A 24,071-nucleotide genomic window follows, 5' to 3' on the forward strand; every position below is an offset into this window, starting at 1 on the left:
CTTTGGTTGAACTTTGTTCAACACCCATTCTTTTTACAAGAAATTGGTCCCAAGGCCCAATTTGGATTCAAAACAACTCTAGAGGACAGAGTTTTTTTATAATCGCTCACAAGGATAAATTTCGGGTTAAAATAACCCTGAAAACCAGTTTTCGAGTGAAAATAACCCTCAAGGACAAATGGCCCGGATTTGAAATAAATATTTTCCGATTTTACCCTTTATGTCCTTTAACAATGAACAATAAGTGTTCATACCTTATGCTGATGTACGAACAATGATTGATTGTTCAAACCCAAATAGGTGAACGTACCTAGCTTATACAATATATTGATGTATGAACAATGACTGTTCATAGCCCATGTTGATGTATAAACAGTGATTGTTAATACTCCAATATGTGTTCTTACTGATCATACATTATGTTAAGGTATGAACATTGATTGTTCATACCCCAAATAGGTATCAACAATAAGAACAATTATTGTTCATCCCCGTAATATGTATGAACAATCAGAACAATGATTGTCCATACTCCAATAAGTGTTCTTATTGATCATACATTATATTGAGGTATGAACATTGATTGTTCATACCCCAAATAAGTATGAACAATAATTATTCTTCATATATGAACAATTATTGTTCATACCCCAAATAGGTATAAACAATGATTGTTCATACTCCAATAAGTGTTCTTATTGATCATACATTATGTTTAGGTATGAACATTGATTGTTCATATCCCAAATAGGTATGAACAATAATTGTTCATATGAACATTGATTGTTGTTCATATGAACATTGACTGTTCATACCCCAAATAAGTATGAACAATGATTGTTCATTTGAACATTGATTGTTCATACCTATTGGTATGAACAATAATTGTTCACATGAACATTGATTGTTCATACCCCAAATAGGTATGAACAATGATTGTTCATTGCTCATGTTTATGTATGAACAAGGATGTTATGGTGTTAAAGCTCCGCTTCTTTATCTGTTTTACTTTTCTTTTCCGGTATCTAATTTTTTTGTTTGATCTGTTCAAACTTTTCTTATATTGGTCCATATTGAAAGTGCAGAACATTGAAACGTTTCTTACTAGATTTAACACCATTGCTAGCTGAACTTATTGGAAGTGCATAACTTTTGCCATTGCTAGCTGAACTTGTTATGTTTTTCTTATTTCTTTAGGAAATACATCAATCACCAGTTTGTGGAAACTCACGCGATATCCGACCTCAATCTATAACATGTCATTTGAAGAGTTACATAACAAAAAGAATGGTTGCACTTGGAGAAGTTTGCACCTTTTTGCCGACACCTCCAAGTTCGTATAATGTACGAATCAATGAGATACTCGATGATTTTGCACCATTGTATAAAGGAGATGGAAGACTGGGAGATATCGTGGTTGCTGACGTCATTGCTTGGCCAAAGAATTACGTGGTTTTTCATTGATGGAGATAGATATTGTAAGGGGGATTTCCCGTCATTGGATAGAGGACACGTGTATGGGAAATAACCTAAGACTATAGATTTCCAGAATAAGACGAGGACCATCGGATCAGTTCTGTGGATAAGTGATCTCGTGCTTAGCACGAGTGTTTAGTGGACATGTGCCGGGCACGTGACTGACCGCCTCTAAACATAATAGTTCTCCAAGTCATTAGGAACTGATATGGACAGTTCCTGAACATAAGGAAACTGAAGAAGGCGATCTTTCATGATAAGGAAGAAATCATAATGACATATCTTAAGAGTTACCTTTTAGATATAATTTTCCCATATATGATGGGACATTATGATCAACAAGGAAACCTGCCTCTAGCAAGATATGGTCTAGATTCAAACTTCCATAAAAAGATGATTTCTAATAGGAAGGCAGAGTTCAAAGATGGAAAGGAACTCACAAGCGGTGAGGTTCGCCCTAACCCAGCTAGGACTATCGAAGCTCTTCCTATATAAAACATTGGGATTCGCTCTTAGGAACTACTCAAAATAGGGTTTGATTATCCTAAATAACTAAGGAGATACATAGGCAGCCATCAGACGGTTTAACCCTGAACTCACAATTATCTCATCCCTTCTCTACTCAGCAAAAGCTTCTAGATCACAAGGCACAGAGGAAGATAAGGGGATACTTGGAAATTCCCCTACATCTTGTGGCGCCGTCTGTGGGGACCGAAGCAGGTAAACATTCATTCCAAACGACTGATTTAGTTTAAAAACTCTTACCATTGTGATGGCAGGAGCAAAGAAAACAAAGGGTGGTGCTACCACGCACAGCGTCGCTGTGAGAGAAGAAGAGCACGAGATACCTGAAAAAGGGGGGGGGGGGGTGTGGAGAATGTCGGTCACCATGATGTGAATAATCCCCTCCAAAACCTATGACCAACACCGACGGACCAGCGACTCCCAGTGCATGCCCCAGGAATGACACTCAAGACGAGCGTCAAGATGGTGAGAATGTTGTCTTCACCAACCCAGTACAGGCTTTGGAACAGCAAAGAATCAATCTTGAACGAGAAGTACAGCTACTGATTGTTCATACTCCAATAAGTGTTCTTATTGATCATACATTATATTGAAGTATGAACATTGATTGTTCATACCCCAAATAAGTTTGAACAATAATTATTCTTCATATATGAACAATTATTGTTCATACCCCAAATAAGTATAAACAATGATTGTTCATACTCCAATAAGTGTTCTTATTTATCATACATTATGTTCAGGTATGAACATTGATTGTTCATATCCCAAATAGGTATGAACAATAATTGTTCATATGAACATTGATTGCCAAGTAGGTATGAACAATGATTGCTCATATTCCAATAAGTGTTCTTATTGATCATACATTATGTTGAGGTATGAACATTGATTGTTCATACCCCAAATAGGTATGAACAATGATTGTTCATAGCTCATATTAATGTATGAACAATGATTTTTCATAGCTCATGTTTCATGTTGCTTGCTCTTGTGTGGAAGTTTGATTTTCCTCCGCAAAGAAAGAATTGTTACTGATGTTGTTTGGGACCCAACTCTCTCTAACAAATGAAAATAAGAGATAGATTATGCATGGCTGGAAGGATAAAGACAATGTAACAAATGTATTGTAAGTGTAAGGCATAGTAACTTTGTGTTTATTTGTAGCTTTGTAAACGCATAGAAACGAGTGTTAGATTTTGAATTGTCTATATTGTTGAAGTGGAAATGTAATATAGTTTAATGGAATTTCTTGTTACTTATTTGCAATGTAATTCATCGAAGGATATGAATGGTGCGAAATAATTTTTTTTATTATTATTTTTTTGAAAATTAGACTTCTCTTTTAGAGTGATTTGGAATGACATTTAACAACACAATTTCGTACCACTTACAAAAGCGATGTTGAACCAATTAATATTCATCACCTAAAAAGTGACATCTGTTCTAATAACATCACTTTTGGGCATCACTTTCTTGAGTGATGTGATTTCTTCACCCCTATGTCATCATTTCAAAAGTGACTTCGAACAACTTATAACAACACTTAACCAAATCGCTTTTAAGAGTAATGTGAAAACTTTCGACTTTCTATGACACCACTATTGTCATCACTTGCAAAAGTGATGTAGTATTTTGACATCACTTTTCGAGTGATGTCAAATTTCATTTTTGTTGTGGTGTCAATCATGTTACTCAAGTTGGTGAAGAAGCACGACCCTGCAGATGACGACCACATTTAAACTAGGATTGAAGAGAGAGAGAGAGAGAGAGAGAGAGTTGGAGGGGAAGTCAAAGAACACAAGGTTTTGCGGAGAGAATTTTGGGAAAAGTTGATTTTCTTTTTATTTCAAAACTAATTTTGATTTATTAAAATAAAATAAAAAATAGAAAAAAGAAAATAATGATAGCTGTTTACTGGACACGTGGGCCGACGCTGGTAGATTCTACCAGTTGGTGAACAAACTCGGACTCCTATATATATATGCATGGGCGTAGGCATATACTACAACAATTTAATGATATGACAACACTGAAAAAGTGATGTTAAAACTATAGGGTTAACCAATATTACCCCCCACCCAACTAGATGAGCCAATTAGGATTCCCCCCACTAGATGGAAAATTAGGGTCTCTCCCCTAAATACTCACAAAAAAAAGTCAAATTGGGTTGACCAATTTTTTGTGTGTGTTATTTGTGTGTGTGTGTGTGTGTGTGTGGGGGGGGTAACACTAGTTCACCCAAAACTATATCACATCACTTTCGAAAGTGACGGTAAAAGTTGGTGTTTTTAACATCACTTTTAAATTACTTTTAATGTCTGGAACTGATGTCATATAATTTTAGATCACTTTTTAAAAGATCTCATTAGGGATTAAGGGTAAAAATACAACATTACTTCTCAAAGCGATGTGCAAAAGTGATGTTATAAGAATAGAAATCACTTTTTACCTGATGTAATATTTAGCAATTTAACATCACTTTTGAGAAGTGATGTTAGAAAAGCCCATTGACATCACTTAAAAAGGGGTGTTTGACTCACAAAAACACAAATTTAAATTGAAAAACAAATATATAATTGGATCCGGATGAATTCAAACCATCAACCTCTCAAATATTTGAGTGCTCTTGCCATTTTGAGCTTATGAATCTATTATATCACAAACGAATATTGAATAGCTACTAGAGAAAACGCAAGAGTAGCCTAAGAAAATATATATACAAATAAGCAGAACTTTTTTTTTGCAACTTAAAAATCCCAAGTTACCAACTACAACAATACCAACTATGTTATTGAACCATATATTCATGGCAATGTTTAACTACCAACCCCAATCATTTTCAAACATACTAATGGGTTGAGGTAAAAAAGATATAAAACCTATGTGTACTTAAGTCCTTGTGGATCATCAAACATACTAATCATTGTTCATACATCAACATGAGCTATGAACAATCATTGTTCATACCTATTTGGGGTATGAACAATCAACGTTCATATGAACAATTATTTTTCATACCTATTTGGGATATGAACAATCAATGTTCATACCTAAACATAATGTACGATCAATAAGAACACTTATTAGAGTATGACCTATTTGGGGTATGAACAATAATTGTTCTTTTATGAAGAATAATTATTGTTCATACTTATTTGGAGTATGAACAATCAATGTTCATACCTCAATATAATGTATGATCAATAAGAACACTTATTGGAGTATGAACAATCATTGTTCTGATTGTTCATACATATTTCGGGTATGAACAATAATTGTTCTTATTGTTGATACCTATTTGGGGAATGAACAATCAATGTTCATACCTTAACATAATGTATGATCAGTAAGAACACATATTGGAGTATGAACAATCACTGTTTATACATCAACATAGGCTATGAATAATCATTGTTCATACATCAATATATTGTATAAGGTATGTTCACCTATTTGGGTCATTGTTCATACCTTATACTGATATATGAAAAATCATTGTTCATACATCAGCATAAGGTATGAACACTCATTGTTCATAGCAAAATGACAGAAAGGGTAAAATCGGAAAATATTTATTTCAAATTCGGGCCATTTGTCATTGAGGGTTATTTTCACTCGAAAATTGGTTTTCAGTTTTAATTATTTTCACCCGAAATTTATCCTTGTGAGTGATTATAAAAAAAGCTATGTCCTCTAGAGTTCGTTTTGAATTGAAATTGGGCCTTGGGACCAATTTCTTGTAAAAAGAATGGGTGGTGAACAAAGTTCAACCAAATCTCCACACTGCACCACTAAAAATAACTACAGAGAATTCAGAATTTAATTAAGGTCGTAAAAACGTGATAAAACAAATAAATCAGACTAGAAGTTAGAATTTCCCAATTAAGGATAACCAAAACCAGATTATCAAAGAAATATTAGTCTACCAACAATTCAGACTTATTCGTAATAACGAAATTGCCTCACAATAATTTTGTAACAACATTACTGAGTCAATCATACTCAAATATCCAAATGAACATCACCAAAAACTTAGTCCACCAATAAACTTCAGATCTAAAGGTATTGCAGTCTAAGTGAAATCATACCAACATCCATGCATGATGACGTTATCCATGACGACGCCTTTGGTTTCAACATGATTACCATACCCATCATAACATCTTTTCACGATTCAACACTTTCCCACAAGTTTATTAATTAATGGTCCAATATTAATGGTCCAATATTAATTAATGAACCATCTAATCAAATCATTCTCATAATGATGGTCCATAACAATAAAACTAAATAACGTTTTGATTTTAAATACGTGGGTTAATTATCGAATCATGTATCTACATGTAGTGCCCCTCGCTATTGGTTCGAGAGTAATGTTTCTCCTCATTTATGATATCGGCCCAAAGGTCGTACTACAACAATTTAAAAAGTCAACAATTTAAAAAGTGATGTTAAAACTATATCACATCACTTTCGAAAGTGATGTTAGTAGTGGTGACGTTAAAAGATGGTGTTTTTAACATCGCTTTTAAATTGATGTTTGGAAGTGGTGTCGTAACATTTTAAATCACTTTTTAAAAGATGTCATAAGGGTAAAGATACAACATCACTTCTCAAAGTGATGCACTAGCTAAAGCAATCTTATAGGAATAGAAATAACTTTTTAGCTATTGTAATATTTAGTAGTTTGACATCACTTTCGAAAAGTGACATTAGAAAAGCTAATTGACATCACTTAAAAAAGGGTGATTGATTCAAAAAAGCACAAATTTAAATTGAAAAACAAAAATATAATTGGATCCAGATGGATTCGATACATCAACCTCTCAAATATTTGAGTGCTCTCACTATGTCATAATAGTGTATTAAGGACAGCTGATATCTGTCGAGATTGTCAAATATCGACGGTTACTGACTGTCTCATAGGCTGTTGTAAAAAATGCTTTCGATTTTGTTCTCGATGGTTAGTGGCTGTCTAGTATTTAAATTAAATGGACAGCTATAAGCCGTCTAGAAATTTGTTTTGTGGACAGCTATAAGCTGTCGAGAAATGCATTTTGTGGACAGTTATAAGTCGTGGTCTAGTGATTTAAACAATAGCTCAAAACCGTCTAGTGCTGTGTCCAAGTCCATCAAAAGTGTTTCGATTGATTTCTCATTACAGATAGTTCATGCTAGTAGAAAATAGATCGATCCACCTGCAGCTTCAATTTGATGGGGTACCAAAATAATTTAAATTCAAACTGTTTTGAAACCATAAGAATAATGAAGTACAAAACATCTTTATATCATTCCAAAATGTATACAATAACCCTTAGATCAAGTCTGACACAACAAAAACAAAAGTCTGACACAGTACCAAAATATATGAACTCTTGTTACAAGACAAGCATTCAACAACTAAGTAAACACTATCCACATACCAAAATAATACACCATGTACTTGGATTTACAAGGTTACAAGACACGCCAAAGGAAGATGCATTCTTATCGATTCATATCATATCTATCTCCATCAATGAAAAACCACATAATTCTTTGGCCAAGCAATGACACCACCAAACACGATATCTCCAAGTCTTCCATCTCCCTCATACAATGGTGCAAAATCATCGAGTATCTCATTGATTCGTACATTATACAAACTTGGAGGTGTCGGCAAAAAAGTGCAAACTTCTCCAAGTGCAACCACAGTTTTTGTTATGTAACTCTTCAAATGACAAGTTGTAGATTGAGGTCGGATATCGCGTGAGTTTCCACAAACTGGTGATTGCTGTATTTCCTAAAGAAATAAGAAAAAAATAATAAGTTCAACTAGCAATGGCAAAAGGTATGCACTTCCAATAAGTTCAGCTAGCAATAGCGTTAAATCTAGTAAGAAAAGTTTCAATGTTATGCACTTTCAATATGGGCCAATATAAGAAAAGTTTGAATAGATCAAACCAAAAAATTAGATACCGGAAAAGAAAAGTAAAACAAAGAAAGAAGCGGAGCTTTAACGCCATAATATCCTTAGTTCATACATCAACATGAGCAATGAACAATCATTGTTCATACCGATTTGAGGTATGAACAATCAATGTTCATACCTATTTGGGGTATGAACAATTAATGTTCATATGAACAATTATTGTTCATACCTCTTTGGGATATGAACAATCAATGTTCATACCTAAACATAATGTATGATCAATAAGAACACTTATTGGAGTATGGACAATCATTGTTTATACCTATTTGGGGTATGAACAATAATTGTTCATAAATGAAGAATAATTATTGTTCATACTTATTTGGGGTATGAACAATCAATGTTCATACCTCAATATAATGTATGATAAATAAGAACACTTATTGGAGTATGAACAATCATTGTTCTGATTATTCATACATATTTCGGGGATGAACAATAATTGTTCTTATTGTTGATACATTTTTGGAGTATGAACAATCAATGTTCATACCTTAACATAATGTATGATCAGTAAGAACACATATTAGAGTATGAACAATCACTGTTTATACATCAACATGGGCTATGAACAATATAATCATTGTTCATACATCAATATATTGTATAAGTTAGGTACGTTCACCTATTTGGGTATGAACAATCATTGTTCATACATCAGCATAAGGTATGAACACTTATTGTTCATAGTAAAACGACAGAAAGGGTAAAATCAGAAAATATTTATTTCAAATCCGGGCCATTTGTCCTTGAGGGTTATTTTCACTGGAAAATTGGTTTTTAGGGTTATTTTCACTTGAAATGTATCCTTGTGAGCGATTATAAAAAAACTCTGTCCGCTAGAGTTGTTTTGAATCAAAATTAGGGCTTGGGACCAATTTCTTGTAAAAAGAATGGGTGTTGAACAAAGTTCAACCAAAACTCCACCCTGTGACACTGCACCACTGAAAATAACTACAGAGAATTCAAAATTTAATTAAGGTCGTAGAAACGTGATAAAACAAATAAATCATACTAGAAGTTAGAATTTCCCAATTAAGGATAACCAAAACCAGATTATCAAAGAAATATTAGTCTACCAACAATTCAGACAATAACGAAATTGCTTACGATAATTTTGTAACAACATTACTGCATTACTGAGTCAAACATACTCAAATATCCAAATGAACATCACCAAAAACTTACTCCACCAATAAACTTCAGATCTAAAGGTATTGCAATCTAAAGGAAATCATACCAACATCCATGACGACGTCTTTGGTTTCAACACGATTACCATACCCATCATAACATCTTTTCATGATTCAACACTTTCCCACTCGTTTAATTAGCCGAGTAATCTTTTCATGCATACTTGTAGGCCCATAAATCTCAATCCAGCAACATAAGTTGTGGATGTAAGAAAGGATTGTATTAATGGTCCAAAATTAATTAATGAACCATCTAATCAAATCATTCTCATAATGATGGTCCATAACAATAAAACTAAATAACGTTTTGATTTTAAATATGTGGGTTAATTATCGAATCATGTATCTACATGTAGTGCCCCTCGCTATTGGTTCGAGATTAACGTTTCTCCTCATTTATGATATCGGCCCAAAGGTCGTACTACAACAATTTAAAAAGTCAACAATTTAAAAAGTGATGTTAAAACTATATCACATCACTTTCGAAAGTGATGTCACTAGTGGTGATGTTAAAAGCTGGTGTTTTTAACATCGCTTTTAAATTGATGTTTGGAAGTAGTGTCGTAACATTTTAAATCACTTTTTAAAAGATGTCATAAGGGTAAAGATACAACATCACTTCTCAAAGTGATGCCCTAAAGCAATGTTATAAGAATAGAAATAACTTTTTAGCTATTGTAATATTAAATAGTTTGACATCACTTTCGAAAAGTGATATTAGAAAAGCCAATTGACATCACTTAAAAAAGGGTGATTGATTAAAAAAAGCACAAATTTAAATTGAAAAACGAAAATTTAATTGGATCCAGATGGATTCAAACCATCAACCTCTCAAATATTTGAGTGCTCTCACTATGTCATAATAGTGTATTTAGGATGGCTGATATCCGTCGAGATTGTCAAATATCGATGGTTACTAACTGTCTCATAGGATGTTGTAAAAAATGATGTCGATTTTGTTCTCGACGATTAGTGGCTATCTAGTATTTAATTTAAATGGACAACTATAAGCCGCCTAGAAATTTGTTTTGTGGACAGCTATAAGCCGTCGAGAAATGAGTTTTGTGGATAGTTATAAGCCGTGGTCTAGTGATTTAAACAACAACTTGAAATCGTCTAGTGCTGTGTCCAGGTCCATCAAAAGTGTTCTGATCGATTTCTCATTACAGACGGTTCATGCCCTTTTACTAGTAAGTATATAATAGAAACATTTTTTTTTATAAGTTTCTTTTATTAAATGTACCAAAGATACAAAAAGGGCAGCTGAAAGGGCAGGCCAATGAGAGAGGACCTCTATTACAAGACCTGCAAGCTCTAACAGAAAAAAATAACCAAAACATAGAAGAAAAAGACACCCCAAATTACTCCCCTAAAGTACTAATCCCCTATGCTCTTTGCCTAAACGATGATATCATGCCAATGCATAACCATGTCCCTGATGTTATAGTTTGTTTTTTTTTATTAAACCAAATGTCCAATACCACAAAAATGCCTTAACTTCAATACAAGTACACGCTACATCTGGTGGTCTCTTCCTGAAAATGTGATTGTTTCTAGCCTTCCATATAGCCCAAATCACATCATAGGGCACCAATCTCCATATTTTCGCTCCAAACCCCCTACTTCTCAGCCTCGGCCTTGCTAATAACCATTCATTCACAGTATCAATCTGGGCAATTCTTGGAAAAGCGGACCCAATCAGTTGCATGGGAACAACACTCCAACACTCCAAAGCAAAAGGGCATATTAAAAACAGGTGCATGATGGATTCATTAAAACTGCTACACATAGTGCAAGTGGGGGAAACATCAAAACCTCTACAAACCAGTGAGTCAGCCATTAGCGTGCGGCCTTGTAACGCAGACCAATACAAAATTCAAACCTTGAGCGGAATAGGGACTTTCCATACAAGTTTCATAAGAGACCCCATATTAGTTGTTCGGTCAGGACTATCATGGGCATGCAATGCTTCATAAAAAGAACTAACAGAGAAAGTTCCTTCTTTGGTCCACCTCCAACTCCAAGAATCACTTTGATATGTAAAGACAATATTTTCCAAAAGAGCATAAATATTAACATATTGCTCCATCTCCCAATCATTACAAGCTCGCCGAAGGTGACTGTTCCAACTGATGCCAACTGTATATAATAGAAACATTTCATAATGGAAAAAAGATTACCTGCATATGCTTGAGGCTCACGACTGGCGTCAAGGGCTAGTCAAATGCAAGGGTTGGGTCTTGGTTAATTTTTTTTTTTTGTAATTGCAATTTTATTTATGTGATATTACAAAATGTACAAACAGCAGTTAAGTCATTGAAAAGTAAACTATTAACACAATGTGGAGGCCTAATACACCATAGAAAAGTCGTACCACTATTCAAATCCATTAAGCTAGAAGTTAGATTTTCGCTCTCGTCTATCGGATGTGACCACCATGTAAGATCACTAGCCTCCATAGAGAAGTGGTACCACTATTCAAATTCATTAAGCTAGAAGTTAGATTTTCGCTCTCAACTATCGGATGTGACCACCATGTAGGATCACTGGCCTGGTCAGACCCAAGCCTGGCAAATCGATCAGCAACAAAGTTACCTTCCCTGTACGTCCAATGGAGTTTATACTGAGATTTCAACAAGAGCATGTCCCTGATATTCGCTATAATGGACATAATTTCCCAAGGCAAAAGTTGTGAGTTGTTCTTGATGCAATTATAGAGGTATTGCGAATCCGTTTCAAAGATGACATAATCCGTTTTAAAGCATTGGTACGTACCAAATAATAGTTGAATGCCTTCGGCTTCATCTCCTGAAGTCCTGAGTAGGCCCACCGCAAGGGTTTTGGTGTTCTTGAGCATGTCGCCATATAGAGTAAAACATTGTAATTAACTTGACCACATAAACAAGTATGAAAATCACATAGACATGTTTACATTAGCATTAAATACAACAGTATAAAAACAACTGAAACAAAACAAATTATTTATTTATTGTTAGCTAGGTAACCAAGTACAACTTTTCACTTGGAAATCACCATATATAGAAGAGGAGATTGAATACTCGCTTATTCTGATGCATTTATGAAAGCAACCACAAGTTTAAAAAATTCTACAGCATTCTCACAAGTAGGATTAGAGAGAAAGAATACATGGTTCTCCCCTTTCGCTTCCGCAAGTTCCGCCACTCCATTCCACCCACATTTTCCCAACTGCTCATAATAAAACTTTCCCCTGTACACTAAAACATCTTTCTCAGCAACACACACCAAAACTTTTTTGCATGACAACTTCTTAAAATTTGGATCTTTAACTGGATTTATTAACGGGTCATCGAGCCCGCTTGTTGTAGGATAAACAGTAGTCCATAACTTTCCTAATAAATCCATGTCCCCTTCGGAGTCAAGTGGTTTAACACCAAGGAAATAAGGATGGACTACTAGAATACCATTAAACTTCCCATTTAATTCAGAATGTGCAGCTTGAACCGCCATATTATGCGTGATAGTGGCCCCTGCACTATCACCTCCCATGAAAACTCGATTGAAGTCAACATAGTTATTCAACCATTCTTCTTTAGGATTTGAAAATACCCATTTAAGTGAGGTCCATGAATCTTGAAAAGCAATAGGTAAAGAATACTCTGGTGCTCTTCTATAGTTAACTGAAATTGCAACAACATTAGCCTTTTCAACTAGCAAATTTAGAAAATTGTGGTAAGTTGCACAGAAAGCAGAATCAATACAAAAACCACCACCATGGAAGTAAATGAGAAGGGGCAGTTTATACTGCGGGTTTGCTCCTTTGGGTAGATATAATCTTGCTGATAACACACTTTCTGGCGGGAGTTTAACATCTCCTGGTTTGATCTTCACATCTTTAGAGGAAACGCCAGTTGATGGATCAACTGATGGTGCAACGAATACATCATCTGTGAGTCTTTCTTTACGACCATCGTCATAAACTCGGATAAATGGGGGATATTCGAAGGTTATCCGAGACATTTTTAACAATCGAACTGTTTTGGTTCTTAAGGGTATGCCTATGCCCATGCATATATATATAGGAGTCCGAGTTTGTTCGCCAACTGGTAGAATCTACAAGTGCCACCCCACGTGTCCAGCAAACAACAATCATTATTTTCTTTTTTTCCATTTTTTTTTTAATTTTAACAAATCAAAATTAGTTTTGAAATAAAAAGAAAATCAACTTTTCCAAAAATTCTCTCCACAAAACCTTGTGTTCTTTGACTTCCCCTCCAACTTCTCTCTCTTCAATCCTGGTTTAAATGTGGTCCATTAGCAGGGTCGTGCTTGTTCACCAACTTGAGTAACATGATCAATATATCTCGCCTAAAATCTGATCAAGTCATAAGTAGCTCTTTCATCTCACAGTAAAGCGTCTGTAGGCCATGTTATCCTTGAGTGGGATCCTCGATCAGCCCTCAATATCATATTCCATGCAAGATTTCTCCTGTTAAACAATTGTTGTAGCTCATTAGATTCTAAATAGATCGAACAGCTTAATAACTCATATTGGATGCTACTAAAAAAAAGACATATTATGACGCTTGGTTTTTATCTATCTTGACCGCTTTGTTGAAAACCGTCAAGATAGGTGTCTTAGTGATATTTTTATGACGGTTGTTGAAACATTATGTCGTGTATGATACATGCGTCAAGAAAATGTGATGATTTTATGATGGATGTTACAACATTATTTCGTGTATCACACATGCCTCAAGAAAATATGATGATTTTATGACGGCTTCTGGAAGAGTCAAGTTAACAGTATAATAAAATCGTTAACAACCTTTCACAATTTTTTGGCACACTTGGTTAAGCCATCAAGCAACTATGTAATAGAAAACTTGAACATCTAAATACACTTTCATTCTCCTCTTCCAACCTAGGGTTTCATCACAAAAAATTCTTGATGTTTATCTCGACATTTCATCACAATTTCATCACAACTATGTTCATCACAATTTTTATGATGTTTGTTGTTTAAATGTCATTAAGCAAGTTTATATCTTGACGCTTTTTGTCATTGGGATTTTACCTGGCCAGGACAATTGATGATAATTGTGAATCATGTGATACATTTTTGACTTTATGGTGTGGACTCATAGGGATGAGTGCTATTTGTCAAAGTGATGAAACAAACAGATCTTGGGGTATACACACACTCTCCGGATATTAAGTTTCCGGATTCATCTTCTTTAATATCACTTTCATGGTAGATCACTGTGTCGTGCTTTTCATTGCGACTTGCTACTTCACAGATATCATGATACGTGTGTTAGGGTCACACGAACCATTTGCCGTGTGAGACACACAAATGGCTAAGCATTCTACTTAAATGCTTCTCTTAGAAACCTTCTTCGCCCATTGTAGCGAGTGGGAGATGTTGGAAATAAGGCTGGATAAACGCCCACCAGGATAAAGATAAACCACTGGGATAAGGATAACCATCTGATATGGGATGAGTGTAGGACTCTATCCTATCTGATGTTAGATGAGTATAGGACTCTATCCTATCTGATGTTAGATGAGTATAGGACTCTATCATATCTGATATTAGATGAGTATAGGACTCTATCCTATCCAATATTGAGGAGGTGGGAGAACTCTATAAATAGACCCCCCACCCCTCACATATTGATCATCCCAAAAACAACAAGAAAAGCTCTCTCCTCTTTAATGGTGGCCTCCAACATTTTCTAAAGAAGAAGCCAGTAATTTGTAGAGATTCCATAGGTGGTATCCTTCCTAGCCATTGTCAGTTCTTGGTTCTTGGTTCGTGAACAAAAGTTGCTTCCCGTTCGTGGTTGGAACTTGACTCAAGCAAAGTTGAGAAGAAGAAGATCTTGAGTGTGCCAAGAACATCATCTTCTCCTGTAGATCAAAGCTTGGAACTTCAAATTGAAAGCTGTGACCAAGGTACGATCTTTTGTTTCTGCTGCGCTATTTTATGCATGTGATATAGTGTAATTATACATATCGTAGGAATCATGCATGAGATATCGGTAAAAACCCTACATGTTGTGTCTTTTTAAATTATTCTTTGTTATAGAAGCATCTATATTTGTGCTGGATTGAATGATGATTTGGAGTGTTAGTCGTGCAATATGTTTAGTTTTGTGTGTTTCTGATTTTGTTTGGTAAAGAGAGGAAGTCTTCTTTGTTCTTAAGACGCCTTGAGCTACGCTACCAAATTCTAATTTCCTGACTTGAGACTACTTTAAAGAAATGGTGATTTCCTTTCTTCTAGTGGTTCAGTATTAGAGTCGTTGGAGTAGATTTATGGATGAAAGCTTAGAGATCCATGTATCAGTATTTTTTGGATCTTAGGAACTAATATGAACTGTTCTGGACCACTTCACATAACCTCTACCATACGTTTCAGCTGTCTAAACTTCCTGGATTGCAAAGAACACTTCCTCCATGCAACCATTTGTGTGCATTCAGATTTTACACATTTCTTTCCCTGTGTGGTTTGTGACTTTGTGTGTGTGATAGCCCGTAACTTCATTTAAATTTAGTAACTGTCAACAAAGCACCGGTTGTTTTGGTTAGCGGACAACAATAAATTATTAAAATATATCAATTTAGCTTTGAATCCCATCAGGTGATTTCCAAAAAGTTTTAGCCTTCAATTGTGTGAACTGAAAACAAATACCCGATTCTTGCATAATACATTAATTGATATATTCCAACTTAAGTAATGCAGTTGACCCTCTACACCTAGTTATATTTGAAGGAATTGCAAAGCAATTAGGAAGCCTCGTAACAAAAGTATCAGCATTGACCAAAGATTTAACTGATGGTCCATTTGAGTACTTGGCCATCCAGAGTTAAAGGTCTTTCGCATACGGAGTGACTAAAAACAAATCATGTGTATCATCGGCGAAGAGAAGAAAAGGATTCTAAGTCGATTAGGTCATTTCTTGAAATCCGTGTCTTCATATCCAAGTTGCCCAAAAGGTCTAGTGTAGATCCTTATAATCTTTTCATACAATGGCAAACCATAAGGGGATATTGGTTTCTTTTCGAGAGAATCTAATCAGAGCCTGATTCTAACTCTTGTAGATTGATTGGAGATAAATTCCACTAGTTGGAAGATCGTTCAAAACAAAGAGTTTAGGAGAGAAAATCACCATGAAAGGAGTTGAAATCGATGAATGAGTCGACATAAAATGGACGACTATGTCGGTCGGGTTTCAACTGTTTTTGTCTGAAGCTTTCTTTTCTCCTTACTCTCCATCCTGAACAGTCCTCTTAACAGTCGATATCTATCTCATATCAATATGCAGCAGTTAGAATCAAGTACTCAGTTTTCACTAACCATATTAGTGAGTGATACCCATCCATTTTCACTAACCAATGGCATATCTTTCTAGTTTTTTTATAATTAAGCATTGAACGACCACTCATTTCCTGGCTGTTGGAGTCGTTCGAAGTTCAAACTGTTCCTTCTATAGGTCTATAGGAGTATAGGACGAAGCAAGGACCAAAATATCACCGATATATATCGTTTTTTTGGTACACCGACATCGATATTTCTGACATATATCTACCAAATATTGAACCTTTTTTTTCGATATATATCAGAATTTCCAATATAAAACTTTATATCACCGATATAATCGATATATACGATATATATATATCATTTGACTTTTTGACTATTTTTTAATATAAATATGATATTTCCGATATATTTCTGATATTATATTTTCGATATATATGATATTTCTGATATTTTAAATAGTTTGGACTGGTCACAAAAAAAAATGGTATATCCGATATATATCGGTTTTTGGGTACACCGATATATTCACCGATATCGATATTTTGGTCCTTGGGACAAAGTATCAAAATCAAAAATAAAAGGTCTATAGGAAACTTTCATTCTCTCAAGTTTGAATTCAAACAAGGGACCGTTCAAACAAAGTCCCTTGGTCATATGTCAGTCTCGCGGGCGCAGACCCCTCTTCTCTCCCTACCTCACCCCCACAACTTTTTCTATAAGAGCATTCCCAAGTCAAGATTTTCCCCCTCTCCCTCACCCTTCCTCTCATATCTAATGTCTTCGTCTTCGTCTTCTAATGCAAATGTGCCTGGTGCTGGTAGTAACGACCACCAAGAGGTGGCTGGTGAAGAGTCTCTCACCGCTGCCAATAAGAGATTGCTGGAAACAAATTGGATCAATGATGCATCAGTAAAAATGTTGAAGGATGCGGTGCAAAATACTCTAGCTACTCAACTCGCAACAAGTACCGTTACTATTGGGTTGCTCTTTTTTTTTCTTTCAAACTGCTGATTTTCCCTGCTCCTTGAAGCCTATGGCGTATACGGTTCTTTTTAGTGTTAAATTTATTTATTGTGTGTTGTTTCTTAGAAACTTGGTCTTAATGGTAGCTTAATGGTAGCTAAAGGGGAGCAACTTCTTGTGGAGCGCAAGAGGATAATAGCAGAATTCATTAGAAGGATTAATGAAGTTGCTGCTGGTGCTGGTGCCAGGGCCGGCTCAACCATATAGCAAAGTAGGCCTCCGCTTAGGGCCCCGTAGCCCAAGGCCCCCCCACAATATAATCCAGCCATTGAAATAAAGAAAAAAATTAAAACCAAAACCCACTATTGTTTTTCATTTATTTTTAACTGTTGGATAAACGTTTTTACATTGGCAAATTGGAAATCATAAAATCACGTTAAAGTAGTGTTAAACACTTAAATTCCTTCAGTTCCCTCGCCTTCTCAAACAAAAAATAGCACACCTCCATAACTAATTAAAGTTCTTCATCACCCCATGACAAATAATCAAGTATATATACGCCAACAATATGGTTTCTATATGGTTTTTCTCAATAATCTCGTTGTCTCTCTCTCAATATTATTTTTATTTGGTGTAGAATTATGCTGCATTCTCTCTCTCTATATTCGCAATTCTTTGTTAAATAAATCTATTGAAGTTTCAAATTTGTGCGAAGACTATTCAAGAAATAAAAAAGATAAAGTTTGGATCATATGAAATAACGTAAACAAATCAATTACATGTTGTGAGGAAAAAAAAATGTAACAATTTTTATTTGTTAAAGTAGTGTTAAACACTTAAACTCCTTCGGTTCCCTCGCCTTCTCCAACAGAAAATAGCACACCTCCACAACTAATATAATTAAAGTTCTTCATCACCCCATAACAAATAATTAAGTATAACACCAACAATTCAATCTTACATATATCATTTTTTTGTCTGGTTTTTCCGAATAATCTCTTTTTCTTCCTATATTTGTTTTATTTGGTGTAAAATTATTCTGCATTCTCTCTCTCTATTTGCAATTCTTTCTTAAATAAATCTATTAAAGTTTCAACTTTGTGCGAAGACTATTCAAGAAATAAAAAAGATAAACTTTGGATCATATGAAATAACGTAAACAAATCAATTACATGTTGTGAGGAAAAAAAAATGTAACAATTTTTATTTGTTAAAGTAGTGTTAAACACTTAAACTCCTTCGGTTCCCTCGCCTTCTCCAACAGAAAATAGCACACCTCCACAACTAATATAATTAAAGTTCTTCATCACCCCATAACAAATAATTAAGTATAACACCAACAATTCAATCTTACATATATCATTTTTTTGTCTGGTTTTTCCGAATAATCTCTTTTTCTTCCTATATTTGTTTTATTTGGTGTAAAATTATTCTGCATTCTCTCTCTCTATTTGCAATTCTTTCTTAAATAAATCTATTAAAGTTTCAACTTTGTGCGAAGACTATTCAAGAAAGAAAAAAGAAAAAGTTGGGATCATATGAAATAATGTATACAAATCAATAAGATGTTGTGAGAAAAAAAATTAAAAAAGATGTAACAATTTTTATTTGTTAAAGTAGTGTTAAACACTTAAACTCCTTCGGTTCTCTCGCCTTCTCCAACAAAAAGTAGCACGCTTCCATAATTTATTAAAGTTCTTCATCACCCTATAACAAATAATCAAGTATATATAACACCAACAATTCAATCTTACCTATATCATATTTTTGCCTTTTATGGTTTTTCCCTATAATCTCTCTTTCTTTCTATATTTGTTTTATTTGGTGTATAATTATTCTACATTCTTCTCTCTCTCTCTCTCTCTCTCTCTCTCTCTCTCTCTCTCTCTCTCTCTCTCTCTTCTATTTAATTTTTTGTTAAATAAATCAATTGAAGTTTCAAGTTTGTGTGAAGACTATTCAAGAAAGACAAAAAGAAAAAGTTGGGATCATATGAAATAACGTAAACAAATCAATAAGATGTTGTGAGAAAAAAAAATAAAAAAATGTAACAATTTTTATTAGTATATATTAATCATAGAAGATTCCTTATTCGAACTTTGCTTAGGGCCCTCGATTATCTTAAGCCGCCCCTGGCTGGTGCTGATATCACTGTTCAGAATTGCTTTGCTAACAAATGGAGGGCCTTGAAGATGATAAAAGGGTATGCAATTATTTCTTTTTTGTCATTTTGCTTCACCTTTGAATTTGGGATTATGTTATACTTATATCTTAGAGATAAGAATTGCGTCAAGTGAAGGTGGTGTGGACGTTGTCAAGTGAAGGTAGTGTGGACGTTGACGTTCCTTGACTCTTGTTGAAAACTTGAAATGTTGTTAAGTTGGTGCTTTTTTCTAATGTAAGTTCTTGAAATGTTGTTAAGTTGGTGCTTTTTTCTGAAAACTGGAAATGTTGTTAAGTTAGTGTTTTTTTTTCTAATGTAAGTTCTTGAAATGTTGTTAAGTTGGTGCTTTTTTCTAAGAAAAAATGACTAAAAAGGGTATCAAACTTTACACCTTACAATATGGGGACCAAACTTTTTTTTCTTGACAGTTTGGGGACCAAACTATTTGATTTTTGCAATGTAGGAACTTTCGTCAAATTTCTCTAACACAGTTTATAATTTTTATTTTATAAATTAATACAAATGAAAATTAATTTGTAATGTTGAAAAAAAATTAATATAAATTAATTTGTAATGTTGAAAAATATTAATATAAATTTTCTAATTTGCAATGTTGAAAAATAAAATACAAATTAATACAAATTAGAAACGGTGTTAGAGAAATTTAACAGAAGTTCTTACATTGTAAAAATCAAATAGTTTGGTCTCCAAACTGTTAGGAAAAAAAGTTTGGTCCCTATATTGTCAAAAGCTGTAAAGTTTGATACCCTTTTTAGTCGTTTTTCGTTTTTCTAATGTAAGTTTGTTAAGTTTGTTTTAAGTTTGTTAAGGAGTGTTTTAAGTTTACTACTCCACTGAAAAAAATGGTGTCACATCTCCTCACATTACTGAACTCAACTTTGGTTATGTCTCAGATTACTCCTCATTTCCACCTTGTTCTAGCACTTCTTCCTTTTCACCCTTTCACTCACTTCTTTAACTTACCTTCGTAAACTCTTATTCTACAAATGTTTCATTGATTCAACTACAAACGTTTCTCTCCCTGGGTACTTTTCAAACTTCAATACTTTAGAACAACTAGTTTTCATTGAAAACCCATCTTTGTTTGGTTCTCTTGATGGTATAATCAGTAGTTTCAAGGACATGAAGAGGTTGGTTTTTGTTGGAAGAAATGTTACTGGTGAAATACTTTATGGGGTTGGTGAGTTAAGAAACAAGTTACATTGACTAGAACAAGGTTCAAACACCTATTATGCACTAGCCATTTGGCCCGGCCTATGGCCGGACTTGCTACATAGATAGCTAATGACTCAAAAGCCTAAAGTCCACTTAAATAAATAATATATGTATATTGATAGCTAATGATTCATTGCATACTTTGTTTGAAGAGTTTATATTTTTCTATTTTTTGTTAAGAGATTGCAAGCTCTCAAATATCATGACATAGGTGACAATGAATGTTTGTTTGTATACTATATTGCACCATTTGCAATATTGAAGTATTGAGACAAATAATAGTTATCACAACAAAAATGTAATTTCTTTAGATTTCTAAGTTAATTTGATCATTCAGGTTACCTGCTTTGGAGATTGACATTTGCTTCATCAATTCCTTATACTTAGGACTACTTCAGTAAACTGTTATACATGATAGTTGAATTCTATAGTCTTTCAAAGTAGATGCAACTTGCTCATAGGCCTTTTTATTTTCATGGAATACAATTTTTTTGAGGACTACATGCCACCTTCACATCTTTAGTTGGTTTTATCTTATCATATTGAGAGCATTCCCAATGCAAATGGATCCCCCCCCCCCTCTTATCACCTCCACGTAGGCAGTTTTTCCCTCTCTTTTCACCGTTACGGTGAAAAGCAATGTGAAGCTGTGCAATGCAAAGGTGAAAAAAAAAATCTCGAACGGGATGTTGGATTCTGTCTAGAGGTTTTTTGATTGAGACAGAATGTAACATCCCGTCTGGTATTTTGTCTGAAGTTAAAAAAAAAAAACCCGAAAGAAATCGAAAATACACGCGAGACGGAATGAAACATTCCGTCCGGAAAAAAAAACTGATTTAAAAAAAAAAAAAAAAACACACGAGACGGAATCCAAAATCCCATTCGAAGATATCAAGTCAGCCACTATCTCGGTTGAAGGTTTCACCTTGGTTTCAACTTGGGAAAATAGTCACCAGTTATTCACCTTTGCATTGGGCACTGGTTTTCCACAAAATAGAGGTGACTATTTTCACAAACCCCCCATTTTCACCTGCATTGGGAATGCTATGAGGACCTCTGCATGAGATATATACTCGACATGATAACCCCCTATATATTCCTCTTACCACTATTGGTTTTCCTATTTAGAATAGCAAGGCCCAGCCAAACACATGCAACACTCCAAAATCACGAAATGTCGCGATATTTTGCAAACCCAATAAAAAGAAAAATCGAGAAAAGAATTGAGGAGCAGCCTCGTTTCTTCTTCTCCGTAAACCAAGAGATCATGTTTTACTCGTTTGTTTGAATGTGACACGTAATTAATTAGTTTGTTGTTTGTTCAATTTCCACTCGTTTTTAACAGTTGTGTTATTAGTGATCTGCGCTTGCACTTATGTTAAGATTCAGTTTCCAACCATTCTTCAACAGAAAACTGGGTATGCCTTTTTTTTTTATAAAATTTATAGGTTTTTATTGTAATTTTAGTTAGTTCCTGATTCGCATATGATTTATTTTGCCTGATTGGAATAATTTGATACATTATTTTCTACTATGAGACAATCACAGTTCATTTCAGTTCACAATCGTCTCGACTAGATAGTAGATGCCAATAAGATACATAATTGATACTTTCAAGTGTTTTAGTGTACCTCAATTGTTGTATACAATTGTTGATAACTTAGTATCCTTGATCACTTCATGCAACCATTTGTAAGCATTTAGCTTTTCACTTTTTTAGTTTTCAGAAAACCAGTAACTTGATTCAGACTAAGCTACAGATTATAGAGTATATATCAGCATTCCTAGCAATATAGGTCACTCTACAAATATCTAAACTGTTTACCCAGAGATTTTGAGCGTCCGAAAGTGGAGTAAGAAACCTCATAGCATCCACCAAGCTTTTGCTGTAGGAACTCAGAACCTACATAAGGTCTCTGTACGCCTAGTTCTTTAGCTATAGTTAATCCTTTCAACAAGGTGAGAGCTTCTGCCTATTCTGAACCCTCAGCATTTTCTTAAACATTCAGAGCCAGATTTTGATTAAAAAATAGAATATGATAGAAGATAGAAGTCCTCACAATCAGGAGTGTTAAGGGGAGCTGGATATGAATTCATACTCGAGATTTCTATTTTCACACAGATAAAAGTTTGCCTGATCACAATGACACAATCAGATATTTTGGGAGAATATAGTTCTACTTTAGAAATATTTAAACTCTTTACACACAACTTAAGTACTGATCATGAGCCTCAGGAGCTTCTAGGGTTCCAATGTTTGGTTTCGAGTGTTTCAATGTAATTTGTGTTCGATAATCTTATTTTCCTGGAAAGATCTTGCAAGCTTTGTGTCTTTTTAAATTATTCTTTGTTATAGAAGCATCTATATTTGTGCTGGATTGAATGATGATTTGGAGTGTTAGTCGTGCAATATGTTTAGTTTTGTGTGTTTCTTATTTTGTTTGGTAAAGAGGAAGCGTACTGATGTTCTTAGGACGCCTTGAGCTACGCTACCAAATTCTAATTTCCTGACTTGATACTACTTTAAAGAAATGATGATTTCCTTTCTTCTAGTGGTTCTGTATTAGAGTTGTTGGAGTAGATTTATGGATGAAAGCTTAGAGATCCATGTATCAGTATTTTTTGGATCTTAGGAACTGATATGAACTGTTTACAGACCCTTCACATAACCTCTACCATACGTTTCAGCTGTCTAAACTTCCTGGATTGCAAAGAACACTTCCTCCATGCATTGTGTGCATTCAGATTTTACACATTTCTTTCCCTGTGTGGTTTGTGTGTGTGATAGCCGGTAACTTCATTTAAATTTAGTAACTGTCAACAAAGCACCGGTTGTTTTGGTTAGCGGACAACAATAAATTATTAAAATATATCAATTTAGCTTTGAATCCCATCAGGTGATTTCCAATAAGTTTTAGCCTTCAATTGTGTGAACTGAAATCAAATACCCGATTCTTGCATAATACATTAATTGATATATTCCAACTTAAGTAATGCAGTTGGCCCTCTACACCTAGTTATATTTGAAGGAATTGCAAAGCAATTAGGAAACCTCGTAACAAAAGTATCAGCATTGACCAAAGATTTAACTGATGGTCCATTAGAGTACTTGGCCATCCAGAGTTAAAGGTCTTTTCTGCTTCGAGCTGACTGAAAAACAAATCATGTGTATCATCAGCAGAAGAGAAGAAAAGGATTCTGAGTCGATTGCGTCATTTACTGAAATCCAGG

The 24,071-nt window shown here is 34.5% G+C and overlaps 2 pseudogenes across 1 annotated transcript in view; one reads left to right on the plus strand and one right to left on the minus strand.

Annotated features, from left to right (window-relative positions):
• LOC147496105 (disease resistance protein At4g27190-like) overlaps positions 1–24,071 on the plus strand; it is a 99,845-nt pseudogene that overhangs the window by 65,890 nt on the left and 9,884 nt on the right. The window lies entirely within an intron of this gene.
• Positions 12,133–13,181, minus strand: LOC147496109 (putative carboxylesterase 13 pseudogene; annotated as a pseudogene).

Source organism: Coptis chinensis, chromosome 6 (genome assembly GCF_015680905.1).
Source record: "Coptis chinensis isolate HL-2020 chromosome 6, ASM1568090v1, whole genome shotgun sequence".
Classification (NCBI taxonomy): Eukaryota; Viridiplantae; Streptophyta; class Magnoliopsida; order Ranunculales; family Ranunculaceae; genus Coptis; species Coptis chinensis.